Genomic DNA, 14,906 nt, shown 5'->3' with positions numbered 1-14,906 from the left:
TCTTGGCATAATTTTTTTTTGGCATAATTTTTTTTAGTACTCATTATAGGTCAGGAGGGCCTGTATTTAAAAAAAGTAGAGATCTGTTTTTTCCAAAAGGCTCACTGTTTACTGAATGTATATTATTTATGTATATGCTTGTGACCTCCTGTTAATACTTACAGGTAGTGCCCCCTATTGCTAAACTTTTAGCACCACTTTTGATGACTTTAACATCCTTTAGACTTTACCTTTTGGGTACCAAAGCTCTGTGATTTTCATAAAAACACGGATTATTTTTGACCGGTAAGTTAAATTTTTCATTTATTCTTTGGGCTGTTATTTTTCAAAGGGGATACATTTGAAAAGGGAAAAAAAGTCCCAAAGTAGAAGAAATAATCAAATTAAGTGATAACATTTCTTTTTTTACTTTGAGTTTGATTTTATCAATATGGCTACTACCTCTGACTGTGAGATGCAGATCAAAACCTCTCTAAATGATTCTGTGAGACCATGTTTTCCCATAATTCCCATAGGTGGTTTACACAATGAAGCCTCCATGTAGTCCTTTTAGTGTAGCAGATATATCAGTGGGCCACTTGGACTGTCCTTTGGCTGTAATTTTCACTGCTTAATTGCAAAGCCCTTCTTGTTTTCAGTGATATATATCTGTTTACTAGCTGTGACTTTAAACAAGTCACTTACCTTTGAATTTTCTATAAAATGTAAACAGTTGTGCCTTCCTACCTTGTGAGGATGAAACAAGATGGTATTTAAAATGTTTATGAATGCCAGCTGTTATGCCATGGGTGAAATGCAGGTCATCATTGGTGACAGGTTGCAAAATTGGGCATACTTAAGCCTACCACGCATTTTTCTACTGTCTTTTGGTAAACTTGTAATTTAACTATTTTAAAATTATATATTAATGAAAATAAAACTTGTTATCGATGGTACAAAAACATTTAAAATCACTAGAATTAAGCTCTCTATGTAATCATGCCAGTACTTATAAATGAGACAAAAAAAATCTCAATTTCACTGGGGTCTTTTATGCATGGAACATGATGTTTTCAGATTCTTGAATTATCCACTGTAGGGCTTATTTTAGTCAATAAGTTTATGTTTGAAATGCTAATTTTGAAATGCTTAATTTTTAAGAATAATGTGAATTATAGTACATTCCAGGGTGGTAAGATGCAAAAAATGATAGTATTTCCAAAGATGTGTTTATCCAGTAATTTAAGGACATATTTGCCCAGTTAAGGACATATTTGTGTGGAAAGAGTAGATACTGAATCTTAGGTCTTAACAGGATTCTCCCATTGCCTATCCCTAATTCTAATTTTTTTATTCAAACACTAAGGCTACTTAAACACATAGCCAAAGAACATTCTTTCCATTCTTGAAGCGTGACCTGGAAGCAGATAATGCATACTGGATGAGTGAAGGTCATAGATTGAATATTATGTGTCAGGTCTGGAGGTAACTGGCTTACATTCCATCCACATGTTCAGAAAGGAGGACAGGGATCTTAGTGTAGTTATCATTCAGAAAAGCAACTCATTCTCAGCTAGTGTACTGACTTCTACCCAGTAGATGGCTGTCGTGTACTGAGACATTTTTGCCTGGGGCCACTAGGGACAGTTCAGACAGCTTTATTCTGTTGTGCTCAAGCCATAACTAAAATTGAGATCTCTATCCAAGTCTGAGGTAAATGGTACTTTCGGATGATAGCAGTTAAAGATAACGTTGAGGAGCACTGTATTCAAATGTTTGGGGTATGTAGAAGTTCGGTCTGTGAATCAGCACTGATAGTATATGTTTTCAGCAGTGTAGCATGGGCTGGATTAGCTCTGAGAGGATAACGAAAGAAAGATCAATATTAGGGATTAGAAATGTGAATACATAGACCATCCACATAAATAGCTAACCAAAACTGTTCCCAAGTGCTATGGAGGCTACTGGAAAGCCACAGAGCTGTGCACATTGTAGTTACAGCCCATCTTGGAAATCGTGGCATTGTGTGTGTTTTACTATATAAATGTTATGCATAGGCCCTTTGTTTTGAAAAATAACAGTACTAATGCTTTATGAACTATTCCTTGTGTTGATGTGGACAGTGTGGATGTGGATAAGCTTATGTTGGATGGTAGCTGTGGAAGATGTTCCTGTTTTTTCTGGATCCAACCTCCCCATTTTTGCTCACTTTTCCCCTACTCCTGTAAATTCTTCCCCTTCCCTCCCTTTATCTAAGTCCTAGCTTTTCTATAGGGCCCCTTTTACCTCTCCCCCCCCATGATGGAAAACTTTCCTTTTTCCTAGCTCTGTTTATATCCTTTGATCCCCGGTAGGACCTACTATGTCTACCACCCAGTTAGCACTTAAGATGTGCTACTCTGTCTTTACTCATTTTATTGTATATATCTTGCCTCTTGCCTTAGCCATCATTTCACATTGCACCTTATACGACGAGCAGACTGTTATGAAGGTAATTAGAAATGTTTTTACAAAGAACTTGATAACTAAATGTGTCCTTTGACACTCTGGGGACTTGAATGTAAAAGTGAGTACAGCAAAGGATAGTAAAAGCTGTTAGAAATTACTGTTTAGGTTTGAGAAATCAAAGAGCTAAATGGCTGGTATCCAGGCAGTCACAAGCTTCACACCTGGATGTGATGATTTGCAAGAATAGTATTGGAAGGTGCTACCAGTGGCATGGCCTGTGACAGGTATCACAAATAAAATAAACTTAGCTGTTATATTCAATGAAACTCAATCAGTGTTAAGTGCCTACTCCTAAAAGACTCTGTATTAGAAATAATGAAAGGATTTTAAAAAAGAAAACAGTCCCTTCCTTCAAGGAGTTTACAGACTGCTGGGGGCTACAGCATGTAAAGAGAATTAAGTACAAAATACATTCTCATTAAGTTTCAAGAGTGAGTACTAACAACTGAGGAGATCAGAAAAGGCTTTGCAGGGGTTCTACGAGGAGAAGGTGAAGAGTGAATGCATTGTATTCATGGGAGATAGCCAGGGAAAAGGTGTGGAAGCAAGAGATGGACTGTCATATATGGGGAACAGAGAACAGGCCAATTGCAACCGAATAAATGGGAGTATAATCAAATTGGAAATGTTACTTTGAGGGTGATAGGGTCTTTGTTTAAGGAGCCTCAATTTGGCATCTGTATGGAGGATGGATAGGAAAAGCAGAAGGAATAGGGAGAACAATTAAGAGAGAATTATCTCTTCCTAAACTGTTCCATGGATTTAATGATCATCTTTAGCATCACAGATCTGTATATACAGGCACAGTCTTTACCCCAAACTTCATCACTAATTGCCAAAGGGACATTTCAAATGGGATATTCCAGAGATATTTCAAACTCATAATGTCCAAAACAGAACTTTCCCCCTAAACCTAGCCATCTTCTAAACTTCCCTGTTAGAGGCAGTACCATTCTTTAAGTCTTGTACATTCATAACCTTGGTGTTATATTAGGTTCTTCATTTTCCCTCACCCAAATCTTGCTGGTTCTACCTCCACAACATCTGTTGCACGTTCCCCCTTCTTTCTATTCACACAGCCAATCATTTTAGATCTTATCACCTCTCCCTTAGATAATTGCAGTGGCCTCCTCCCAACTCTAGTCCACCTTCCCTACAGCTGCCAAAGGGATTTTCCTTAAATGTAGTCATAGGCCTACTCAATATTAATTCCAGTAATTCCCTGTTCCCTGAAAGATCATATACTAAATACTCTGCTTGGCTTTTAAAACCCTTCAAAACTTCTCCCGATGAAGAACAATAACTTCTCAGTAATTCATAGTCTTAGAGAATGTCATAGGGCACTGAGAGATTAAATGACTTGCCTAGCCAGTTTATGACAAAAGTGGGACTTCGACCCTCATCTCCCTGACTCTAATTATGTCACACTGACTCTCTAATAACATTTTTTTTTCAGGGGCAGCTAGGTGGTAGGGTGGATAGGACACCGGCCCTGGATTCAGGAGGACCTGAGTTCAAATCCGACCTCAGACACATAACACTTACTAGCTGTGTGACCCTGGGCAAGTCACTTAACCCCATTGCCTAACCCCCCCAAAAAAAAAAATATATATATATATATATATTTTCAGTTTTTTGATTTTCAGTTGCAAATTATCTTTATCATTCCTCCGTTGAGAAGAAATACAAAACCTATTACCAATATGTCACGCAAAGCAAATTTCTGCATTTTTCATGCTAAAGAAAAAGAAGAAAAAAATATGCTTCAGTCTTCCTTCCAAGATAATCATTTCTCTGTCTGGCGTTGGATAGCATTATTCATCATGAGTCCTTTGGAATTGCAATGGGTCTTGGTGTTGACCAGAGTTACTAAGTCTTTTTCAGTTGAGTATCTTTACAGTTTTGCTGTTACTGTGTAAATTGTTCTCCTGGTTCTGCTCACTTCACTTTGCATCAGTTCATATAAGTCTCCTCAGGTTTTTCTGAAGTGATCCTTCATCATTTCTTATAGCACAATAGTATTCCATCACATTCATATACAGTGATTTGTTTAGCTGTTCTCCAGTTGATGGGCATCTTCTCAGTTTCCAGTTGTTTGCCACCACACAAAGAGCTACTATAAATATTTTTGTATGCATAAATCTTTTTCCTTTTTCTTTGATCTCTTTGAGGTATAGCTCTCCTATTGGGGTATAGATCTACTAGTAGTGGTATTACTGGGTGAAAGAGTATGCACAGTTTTAACAGTTTTTTGGGCATAATTCTAAGTGCTTTACAGAATACTTGGAGTAGTTCACAGGTCTGCCAATAGGACATTAATGTATCCTTTCCCACATTCCATCTAGTATTTGTCATTTTCCTTTTCTGTCATCTTGGCCAATCTTATAGGTGGTGCCTCAGAATTGTTTTAATTTGCTTTTCTCTATTATTGATTTAAAGTATTTTTTCATAGGACTATTGATAGCTTTGATTTTTTTTTTCCTTCAGAAAACTGCCTTGACCATCTATTTTATCAATTGGGAAATTTATAGGTTTGGTTCAGAACCTATAAATATGAGAAATGAGACCTTTATCAGAGAAACTTAAAACTTAAGCAAAGATTTTTTTCCCAGTTTACTGTTTTTCTTCTACTTTAGGCTGCATTGGATTTGCTTATGCAAAACTTTTTCATTTTACTGCCTATGAACCTTCTCTTGTTTGGTAAAAACTCTTCCTCTATCCATAGATCTAACACATAATTTCTTACATGTTCCACTAATTTGCTTATAATATTACCCCTTTATTTCTAAATCATGTACTCATTTTGAGTTTGTCTTAGTAGATAGCGTGAAATATTGATCTATACCTAGTTTATGCTCAGTTTCTGCCAGACTAGTTTTCCCAGATGTTTTTGCCAGATAATGAGTTCTTGCCTCAGTAGCTGGATCTTTGGGTTTATCAAACCCTAGCTTAGTTTGCTTATTTGCTTCTGTTTATTATGTACCGTATCTGATGCATTGATCAAACACTCAGTTTCTTATTCTACACTTCTGGTCTATCATCTCTCTGCCAAGAAATGGGAAGCATAATTTATGATCAGCCTTCTAGTATTATGGTTGATCATTGCATTAATGAAGACTCAAGTCTTTCAGAGTTTCTGACATTTATCATTGTGGTCATAGCGTATCTTGTTCTCGTGGTTCTGTTCATTTGAATCAATTAATACAAATTTTTGGTTTCTCTGAATCTTTTCCTTTGTCATTTCTTACAATGTAATAATTATTCCATTATATTAATGTGCTTGCTTGGAATAGTGAATAGAAAGCTGTCTTTAAAAAGAATACTCTATACCTGGATATAAGTACAGCCTCTGATATTTATTGCTGTGTGATCTTGGGCAAGTCACTTAATATATTAGGGATCTAAACAACTGTCTAACACTATAATTTTTAGAGAAAGTGTCAACCTGCATTGGTAGGAGTTTCCTCATCTGAGAACTCCTATTTAGTTAATTTCCTAATTGGTGGATTCCCTACATTAAAATAAAAATGCTACTGTAAGTGTTTTCACACTCATTCATCCTCTCCCTCTTTATCTCTCTGGTGTAAAAATAATGGTACTGTGTGGTCAAAAAGTATGATCAATTTAGTGATATTTGAGCTACACTTTCTAGAATGACTGGGTAAATTTATAGCTCCACCAGCATTGTTTATTTTTCTACTTCCTCTCCAATAGCTGTCATTTTCTTTTTTTTCATCTTTGCCAAATTGATTGGTGTGAGTTGTAATGTCACTTGTTTTAATTTATATTTCTTTTCTTATTATTGATTTGGAACATTTTTTTTCATATGGCTTGCATATCTTTTTTGAACTTCCTGTTCATATTCTTTGACTGTTAATTTATGTGAGAATGGTTCTTATTCTTATATTTGAATTCATTCCTTATAAATCTGGGCTATCAGACCTTCATCAGATAAACTTCCTGCAAAGATCCTTCTTTTCCCAGTTAACTGTTCACTTCTAATTTTAGCTGCATTAATTTTGTTGGTGCAAAAACTTTCAAACTCAAAATGCTTATTTTATCTCATGATCATCTCTCAAAAACTCTTCTCTTATTCATAGTTGTGAAAGGTATTTTCTCTACTGTTCCTCTAATTTATCATATTACCCTTATATCTAGATCATATATTTATTGGAACTTTTTTTGATATATAGATGTTGGTCCAAATCTAATTTCTGTTCAGTTTTTTTCTAATTTTCCTAATAATTTTTATCAAGTAGTACCTTATGCCAGTAGATGGGTTATTTGGATTTGTTTAACACTATGCCATTATGCTCTTTTGCTTCTGGATCTTGTGCACCTAGTCTTTTAGCTGTGTATTTGTTTTAAAGCAGTATCAAATTGTTTTGATGATTACTGCTTTTGTAGTATATGTTGAAGTTTAATACTTCTAGGCCCCCTTCCTTTATACTTTTTCCTGTTATTTCCCTTGAGATTCTGGATTTTATGTTCGTCCAGATGAATTGTTGAATTTTTGGTTTTGGTTTTTTTTGAATTTTGTAAAGTAGCCTTTTGGTGGTTTGATTGCTATCACATTGAATATATAAATTAATTTATGTAGTATTGCGATTTTTATTGTTTTGGCAGAGTTTAGCCATGTTCAGTTAATAGCCCTTCAGTTATTTAAGCAGGTCTTTATTTCTCTAAAGAGCATTTTGCATTTTTTAAGAATATTTTTTATTTTTAATTTATGAAAGAAAACGAGCATTTCCATAACATAGTATAATAAAAAAAAGATTGCACATGAAACTGCAAATCTACTATGCCCAGCTTGCTATTCCTTCAAATATACTACAAAATTTTATAAATTTCTCCCTCCCCTCACTCTAGAGATGGTTACCGTTATACATAAATAGGTATGTGTGTGTGTGTATATGTAAAATTATTCTGTAGGTATTCTTTTCATCATTCCTTTTCTCTGGAAGCAGATAGCATATTTCTTCATATGTCCTTTATAGTTAATTTGGGTATTTATAATAGACAAAATAAAATATTTATTCAAAGTCATTCCTAAAACAATATTGCTGTTACTGTATGCAGTGTTCTCTTGGTTCTGCTCATTTCAGTCTTCATTATTTCATGCAAAGTCTTTCCATATTTTTCTAAAATCATCGAGCTCATCATTTCTCATAGCCAAATAATATTCTTTCACAATCATATACCACAACTTGTTCAGCCATTCCCCAATTGATGGGCATCCCTGCAATTTCTAGTTCTTTGCTACCACAAAGAGAGCTGCTATAAACATTTTAAAACATAGAGGTTCTTTTTTTCCCCCTAATTATCTTTGGAACTAGATCAAGTAGTGGTATTGCTGAGTCAAAGGGTATAGATAGTTTAATAACTCTTCAGGCACAATTCCAGATTACTCTCCAAATTGGTTGGATCAGTTTATCATTTCACCAACAATGAATTAGTGTCCTAATTTTTTCACATCCTTCCCTCCCATTTTTTCCTTTGTCCGTTTGTCATTTTTCCCTTCTGTCCATTTTAGCCAGTTTGGTAGGGGGTAAAATGATATCTCAAGGTTATTATAATTTGCATTTCTCTAATGAATAATGACTTAGAGCATTTTTTTGTATGACTATAAATTGTTTTGATTTCTTCATTGCAAAACTGCTTATTCATATCCTTTTGCTATTTATCAATTGAGGAATGACTTGTCATCTCATAGATTTGACAAAGTTCTTTATATATTTTAAGTGAGACCCTTATCTGAAAACTGTCTATAAAATTTTTTCCCCAGTTTTCTGCTTTCCTTCTGATTTTGGCTATATTTGTCTTATTTGTATAAAACTTTTTTAATTTACTATAGTCAAAATTATCCATTTGACATCTGACTTTGCTCTATCTCTTGTTTATTCATAAATTGTTTGCCTATCCATGAGTCTGGTAAGTAATATCTTCTCTGTTCTTCTAATTTTCTGGTAAGATATCTCTTTATATCTATGTCATGTATCTATTTTGACCTTATCTTGGTAAATGGTGTAAGATATTGGTCTATGCCGGTTTCCACCACGCTGGTTTCCAGTTTTAACAATTTTTTTTTAACTGAATAATGAATTCTCATCCTAAAATCTTAAGTCTTTAAGTCAAATACAAGGCTATTATGTTTATTTCTTGCTATAAATTGTATGTCTACTCTGTTCCATTGATACATCTTTCTATTTCTTAGCCAGTACCAAATAATTTTAATAATTACTGCCTTGCATTTGTATTCATATACCTCCTGTGGGTAACTTTGGAGATAAACTCCCAAGTATTTTATACATTTTGTATTTATCTCTAATGTAATTCTTTTTTCTGTCTCTCCCTGCAGGGTTTTGTTGGTGATATACAGAAAGGCTGATGGTTTGTGTAGGTTTGTTTTCCATCTTGATAATTTTTCAAAGTTATTGGTTCAATTAATTTTTAGTTGAATCTCTAGAGTCATCTGCAAAAGAGTGATAATTGTTTCCTGCTTGCCTGTGTTTATTCCCTCAATTTCTAATTCTTATCTTATTGCTATAGTTAGCATTTCTAAAATTATCAAATAATGACAGTGGACTTCCTTGCTTTATTCCTCATATTTTTAGAAAGATCTCTAATTCTTTGTTACAGATAATAATAGCTCATGGTTTTAGATAGATGTTAGTTGCCATATTAAGGAAAGATCATTTATTTCTACTATGTTTTGTAGTATTTTTAATATTAATGAATCTTGTATCTTTTCATATGTCTGTTGATAAAATTGTTGATGTTTTATTGTTATTAATGTTATATTTATATCTTATATTGGTAATTTTCCTAATATTGAGCGAACCCTATATTCCTTGTATAAATCCAACCTAGTTTTAGTGTTAAATCTTTTTAATATGTTGCTGTAGCCTCTTTGCTCATATTTATTTAATATTTGTGAGGGCAAGGTGAGATAACATTTGCAAAGCACTTTGCAAACCATAGAGCATTATAAATTATGATGATGATGTCAGTATTCATTAGGATTTTAATCTATAGTTGTTTTCTCTACATATTTCTCTCTGGTTTAGGTATCAAACATTTTTTTTTCATTGAAAAAACTTGGTAGAACCCTTCTTTTCATAGTTTTGCAAGCAGTTTATTTTATTATTATTCATAATTTACTAGAATTAATTACTCTTTGAATTTTTTACTTAATTCACTTGCAAATCTATCTGGCTCTTTAAAAATATTTTTCCTTCTGGCGTTCATTTATGGCACATTTAATATCTTTTTTTTCCTGAGGAGGGGTTATTTACATTCTCTTTTTCTTGTTTTTTCAAGCTAGATATTTTGTAGTTTATAAACATTCATCCATTTCATTTAAATTATCAATTTTAGTGGTATACAATTCAGCGAAATTGTTCCTAATAATTTTTTTTGTTGTAAATTTTTTTTTCATTTTTATGAGCTTAACTAACTGTTTAACTGTTGTGTAATTTCTCCCCTCAAAAGCTAGCTCCTAGTTTTATTTACCATGCCAGTGATTTTTTTTCTTTCAATTCTGATCATTCTTTGGTTTTCCATTTCTGTTTTAGTGTTTAGTTGTTGTTGCTCTTGTTTTTCCATTAGTTGCTTTTCAATTGTTTTTAACTATATGCCCAACTCATTGATTTTTGTCTTTCTCTCTTTTGTTCATGGAAGGGTTTAGATATAGAGTTTCCTCTAAGAATTGCTTCTGCTATATCCTAAAAGTATCGGTCTGTTATCTTATTTTTTGGATGAAATTTTCTGTTGTTTATTTAATTCTTTGACCCACCAATTCATTGGATGTAAGTGATTTCATTTCTATTTAAGTTTGAATATAATCTTCAAATGCCCTTTACTGATTACAGTTTTATTGGACTGTGGTTAGTAAAGTTGCCTGCATTTGTTTGTGAGGTTTTTATGCCCTACTATACGGTCACTTTTTGTAATTGTGCAATGTGGGTTAGAGAAATTTGTGTATTTTTTTCTCCTCTTATTCAGTAATTCCCAGAGTGATATTATGTCTAACTTTTGTAAAATTTTGTTAAAAGCTTACTTATACTTTTGTTATATTTTCCTAGTTCTGTAAGGTACACGTTGAGGTTCCCAGGTATTGAAGTTTTACTATCTGTTCTCTCTGTAATTTGATTAATTTTCCTTTTAAAAACTTAAATGATATGCCATTTGGTTCATATATACTATATTGTTACTCTTTTGTTATCTGTGGTACCTTTAAGCAGAATAGTTTTTGTGATTATTCTTTTAATCATTCCTATTTTTATTATTGTCTTGTCTGAAATCATAACTGCCTTGTCTGAGATCACCTTGCTTTTTTGAGTTCTCTTGAAATATTAAGTTCTGTTTTAGCCTCTCATTTTAATTCTTTATGAATCAGTGTTTCAAGTATGTATGTTGTAAACATCATATTGTTGGATTCTGCTTTCTAATCCCTTCTTCCACTCTTTTCTTGTTTTATGGATAAGTTAATCCATTCACCTTCACTGTTACTGTTGCTAATTGTGTATTTCTCTCCATCATACACTCTTCTGATTTACTTCTCTTTGCCACCTATCACCCTCTTTACAAAGAAGAAGGTGGTGAAAGAGAAGGAATGTGATCGCTACCAGTAATTTATAATTGGAGTGGTCTATTCCTACTCTTCTGCCCCTCCTCTTTTCACCAGTCCCAGGGTCCAATCTCTGATCGGCACAGTGGATAGGGCACAGGGCCTGGATTCAGGAAGATCTAAGTTCTGATTCAACTTCAGACATTTACTAGCTGTGTGTGCTCCTGGGCAAGTCTCTTAACCTCTGTCTGCTTCAGTTTCCATATCTGTAAAATGGAATTAATAATATCACCTACCTCACAGGGTTGTTGTGAGGATCAAATGATGCAATATTTGTAAAGTGCTTATCACAGTGCCTGGAACATAGTAGGTTGTTTAATAATTGTTTGTTTCTCACTTCCTTCCTTTTTTACCCCCTTCCTCAAGATTTATCATTTGATGTTGAAATTTATTTTGCTTGTTCTGTCTACCTAAGTCTACCCTCTCACCTTTCCCTTTTGCTGCCTAAGTTTAATATATTGCTTATGCCAACTCTTGATGTCTGTGTGGGTGCATGCACATGCACATATGTATTCAACTCTCTTTTGTCCAGGTAAGAGTGAGATTTGTGAGTAGGTGCTATATAAATGCTTATTCCCTTTCCTTTCTTTCCCCCATTGTCCATGTTTATATATTTTTCTTCTTGAATACCACAATTATAAGAAATACTGTTTTCTTTCTTCCCAATCTTTTTTCCATCCCTTTTATTGCCTATCTTAGAACTATCAAAAATAGAATAAAATTACCCCTAGACCTCTGTGACATTGGAAGATAATGAGGGTTCTTTTTTTTCTTAATATATTTTTGTAGTGTTAGGTATTTCCAAATTACATATACAATTTTTAAAAAATTGTTTCAAATCTCTCCCTTCTACCCCAAGAAGACAAGCAATATGATATCTATTATATATATGAAGTCATGCAAAACATATTTCAATATTAGCTATGTTGCAAAAGAAAACACCAAAAATTGAAAAATAAAGTAAAAAAGTATGCTTCAATCTGCGCTCAGAGTTCATCAGTTTTCTCTCTGGAGGTAGCGTTTTTCGTTATGTGTCCTTTGGAATTGTCTTGAATCATTGTCTTTAGCAGAGTGGCTAAGTCTTTCATAGTTGATCATCCTTACAATACAATATTGCTCTTGCAGTATGTTCTGGTTCTCCTCACTTCACTCTGCATCAGTTCACATATATATATCTTCCCAGTTTTTTCTAAAACTGTCCTGTTATTTCTTATAGCACAATAGTATTCTATCACAATCATATATCACAACTTGTTCAGCCATTCCCTACTTGATGGGCATCCTCTCAGTTTTCAATTCTTTGCCACTACAAAAAGTGGTGCTATAAATATTTTTGTATAAACAGGTCTTTTCCCCTTTTCTTTGATCTCTTTGGGATATAGACCTAGTAGTGATACTCTTGGGTTGAAGAGTATACACAGTTTTATAGCCCTTTTGTTGGTTTCTCCTGGTTTTACTTCTTAGGTCTGTCTTACATAGTTGATAGAACACTGGCCTAGAAACAGGTTGACCTGAGTTTAATCCAAACTTAGACATTACCTGTGTGACCTTTGGTGAATCACGTAACCCCTTTGCCTCAGTTTCCTCAATTGTAAAATAGGGGTAATAATAGCGCATACCTCCTAGGGTAGGTGTGAGCTTCAAATGAGATGTTTGTAAAGTGCTTAGCCCAGTACCTGGCACAAAATATGTACTACATAAATGCTAGCTATTATTATTAATATTCTCCCTTGTGTTCATAGTTTTCTTGTTTGTTTATATCTCTAGCCTCTTGGTTTTGGATTTTGTGCCAGAGTCAGGGTCCTTCTTTGTACTCTTGGATGAAACTGGTCAGATTCCATTTGGTCTTCTTTCCCGTTTCCAGGGCTTCTGCCAATAGTTTTCATCTCCCCTGGCTTGTCAATGCTGAGAGCACTAACAGCCTTCAACTCGCCCTAGAATACTTCCAGTTAGAGCTTAGGCTTTAAGGCCCTGGGTTGTCGCCAGCCAGAGTGTTGAGAGTTTCTAGCCACTTTCTAATGTCTTGGTCATAGTACTGTGTATTTCAACTCCCCCTGTATCTCTGTTGGTTAGAGAGATGTCACATTTCAGGTCTTTTTACCTAAGGTCACACTGGCCTTCCTATGTGAGGACCCCTTTTACAGTGCCCATAGGCTTCTGACTGTCTTTTTTGTAATGTCCTGTGCTGGATAGAGAAGTTTACTTTTGTTTCTCATAATCCATTTTGATCTTTATTTGAGCTGGTGCCCTTTTAAGATTTTTGTTGAAAAATACATGGAAGATCTGGTCTTCCCTATGACCTTTCACAGCAGTATCTTAAGAAGAAGTCCTTGGGACAGCAAGGTGGCACAGTCGATAGAGCACCGGTGCTGAAGTCTGGAGGACCTGAGTTCAAATCTGGCCTCAGACCAAACACTTGACACTTACTAGCTGTGTGACCCTGGGCAAGTTGCTTAACCCCAGTTGCCTAAAAAACAAAACAAAACAAAAATCCTTTCTTTGAAAACTTCTTAATGTTGGACTTTTCAATGAAATCATTTTATCTCCTTGCTCTAAGTGATAAATTATAATAAGGAATGGCTAGCTATGAATGGTTGGGATTTATGAGACTTTGCCAAAACTGGGTCCTAACTGTGAATGTGTGGGCTTCATAAACTAGTGTGTGGCGTAGACTGAAGCCCTTTGGCAGCCTCTTTGGGCCTCATTTTTCTCATCTTTGAAATGTAGAGGTTATATTAGATGATGTCCAGGTTCCTTTTCAGCCCTAACATTCTATAAGCCTATGAAAAAGGAATAGTGTTCCCACTTTCAAAGTGAAGTCACCAGACTTCAGAGTATGTGTTGAATTATATGTCTAGGTTTTTAGACATATTCAACTGGAAGTGTGCCATAGACAACTCAAACTCAACCTGTCCAAATATAGAACTCATTAACTTCCTTCCTTGCTTGCCTAACTTTCTCTTCTTCCTAACTTCCCTGCTTCTTTTGAAGTGTCCGCCATTCTTCTGGTCATCACCATGTGCCAGCATTGGAACCTAGTCCTGACTCTTGCCTTTTCCTCACCACTATTCTATTACCAAATCCTATCAGTTTTACTTCCGTAATATATCTCATAGCTATTCCCTTTGTTTAAAAATGTTAGTTAAATTCAGTGTAACTAATTTTAGACACAGAAAACAAAACCCTTGTAACAACAAGAAGGTTGTGACTGGGCCAAGGTCACATTGTTGGTACACCTAAAAAGTATTTCTGTTTCCTTAAAAAGTGTTGTATAGGTACATGTAATGATACATATCATTAACAGCAGTTGTAACAAAGTAAACAACTAACTTTGCCCTTAAGGTTTTTTTCATGATATCAAATGGCAATTGTATAATATATGATACAACATGTAATATAAATATATGACATTTAATATATAATAATCTAATTGTATTGTATAACATACCCAGTATGGGAAGCTGGGAATAGATTTTCCATGGATTTCAAATGAGCTCGACCCCAATTAGGAAAAAAACTAGTCAATCCAAGTGTTATTTTTTTCCATCAGTAGCTCAAAATCAAAGATGAAGGTACATGTCATACAATACATATTCCACCTATTATGAAAGTACGCTTTTGCTATCATGATTTAGATATATCACAGGTCGGCATAAGAAAGTAAGTGGGACTTTTTTGGAGAATTTTGGAGGAGCTGCAGATGACATGCAAAGGCCAGCAGGTGACACAGAGCTATGACCAGATACTTAACCTAGATTTTACAATAAGATACTGTAAAGCAGCACATGAA

This window comes from Phascolarctos cinereus, unplaced genomic scaffold (assembly GCF_003287225.1).
Source record: "Phascolarctos cinereus isolate Bilbo 61053 unplaced genomic scaffold, phaCin_HiC Scaffold_9;HRSCAF=440, whole genome shotgun sequence".
Classification (NCBI taxonomy): domain Eukaryota; kingdom Metazoa; phylum Chordata; class Mammalia; order Diprotodontia; family Phascolarctidae; genus Phascolarctos; species Phascolarctos cinereus.
This window is presented reverse-complemented; position numbering follows the sequence as displayed.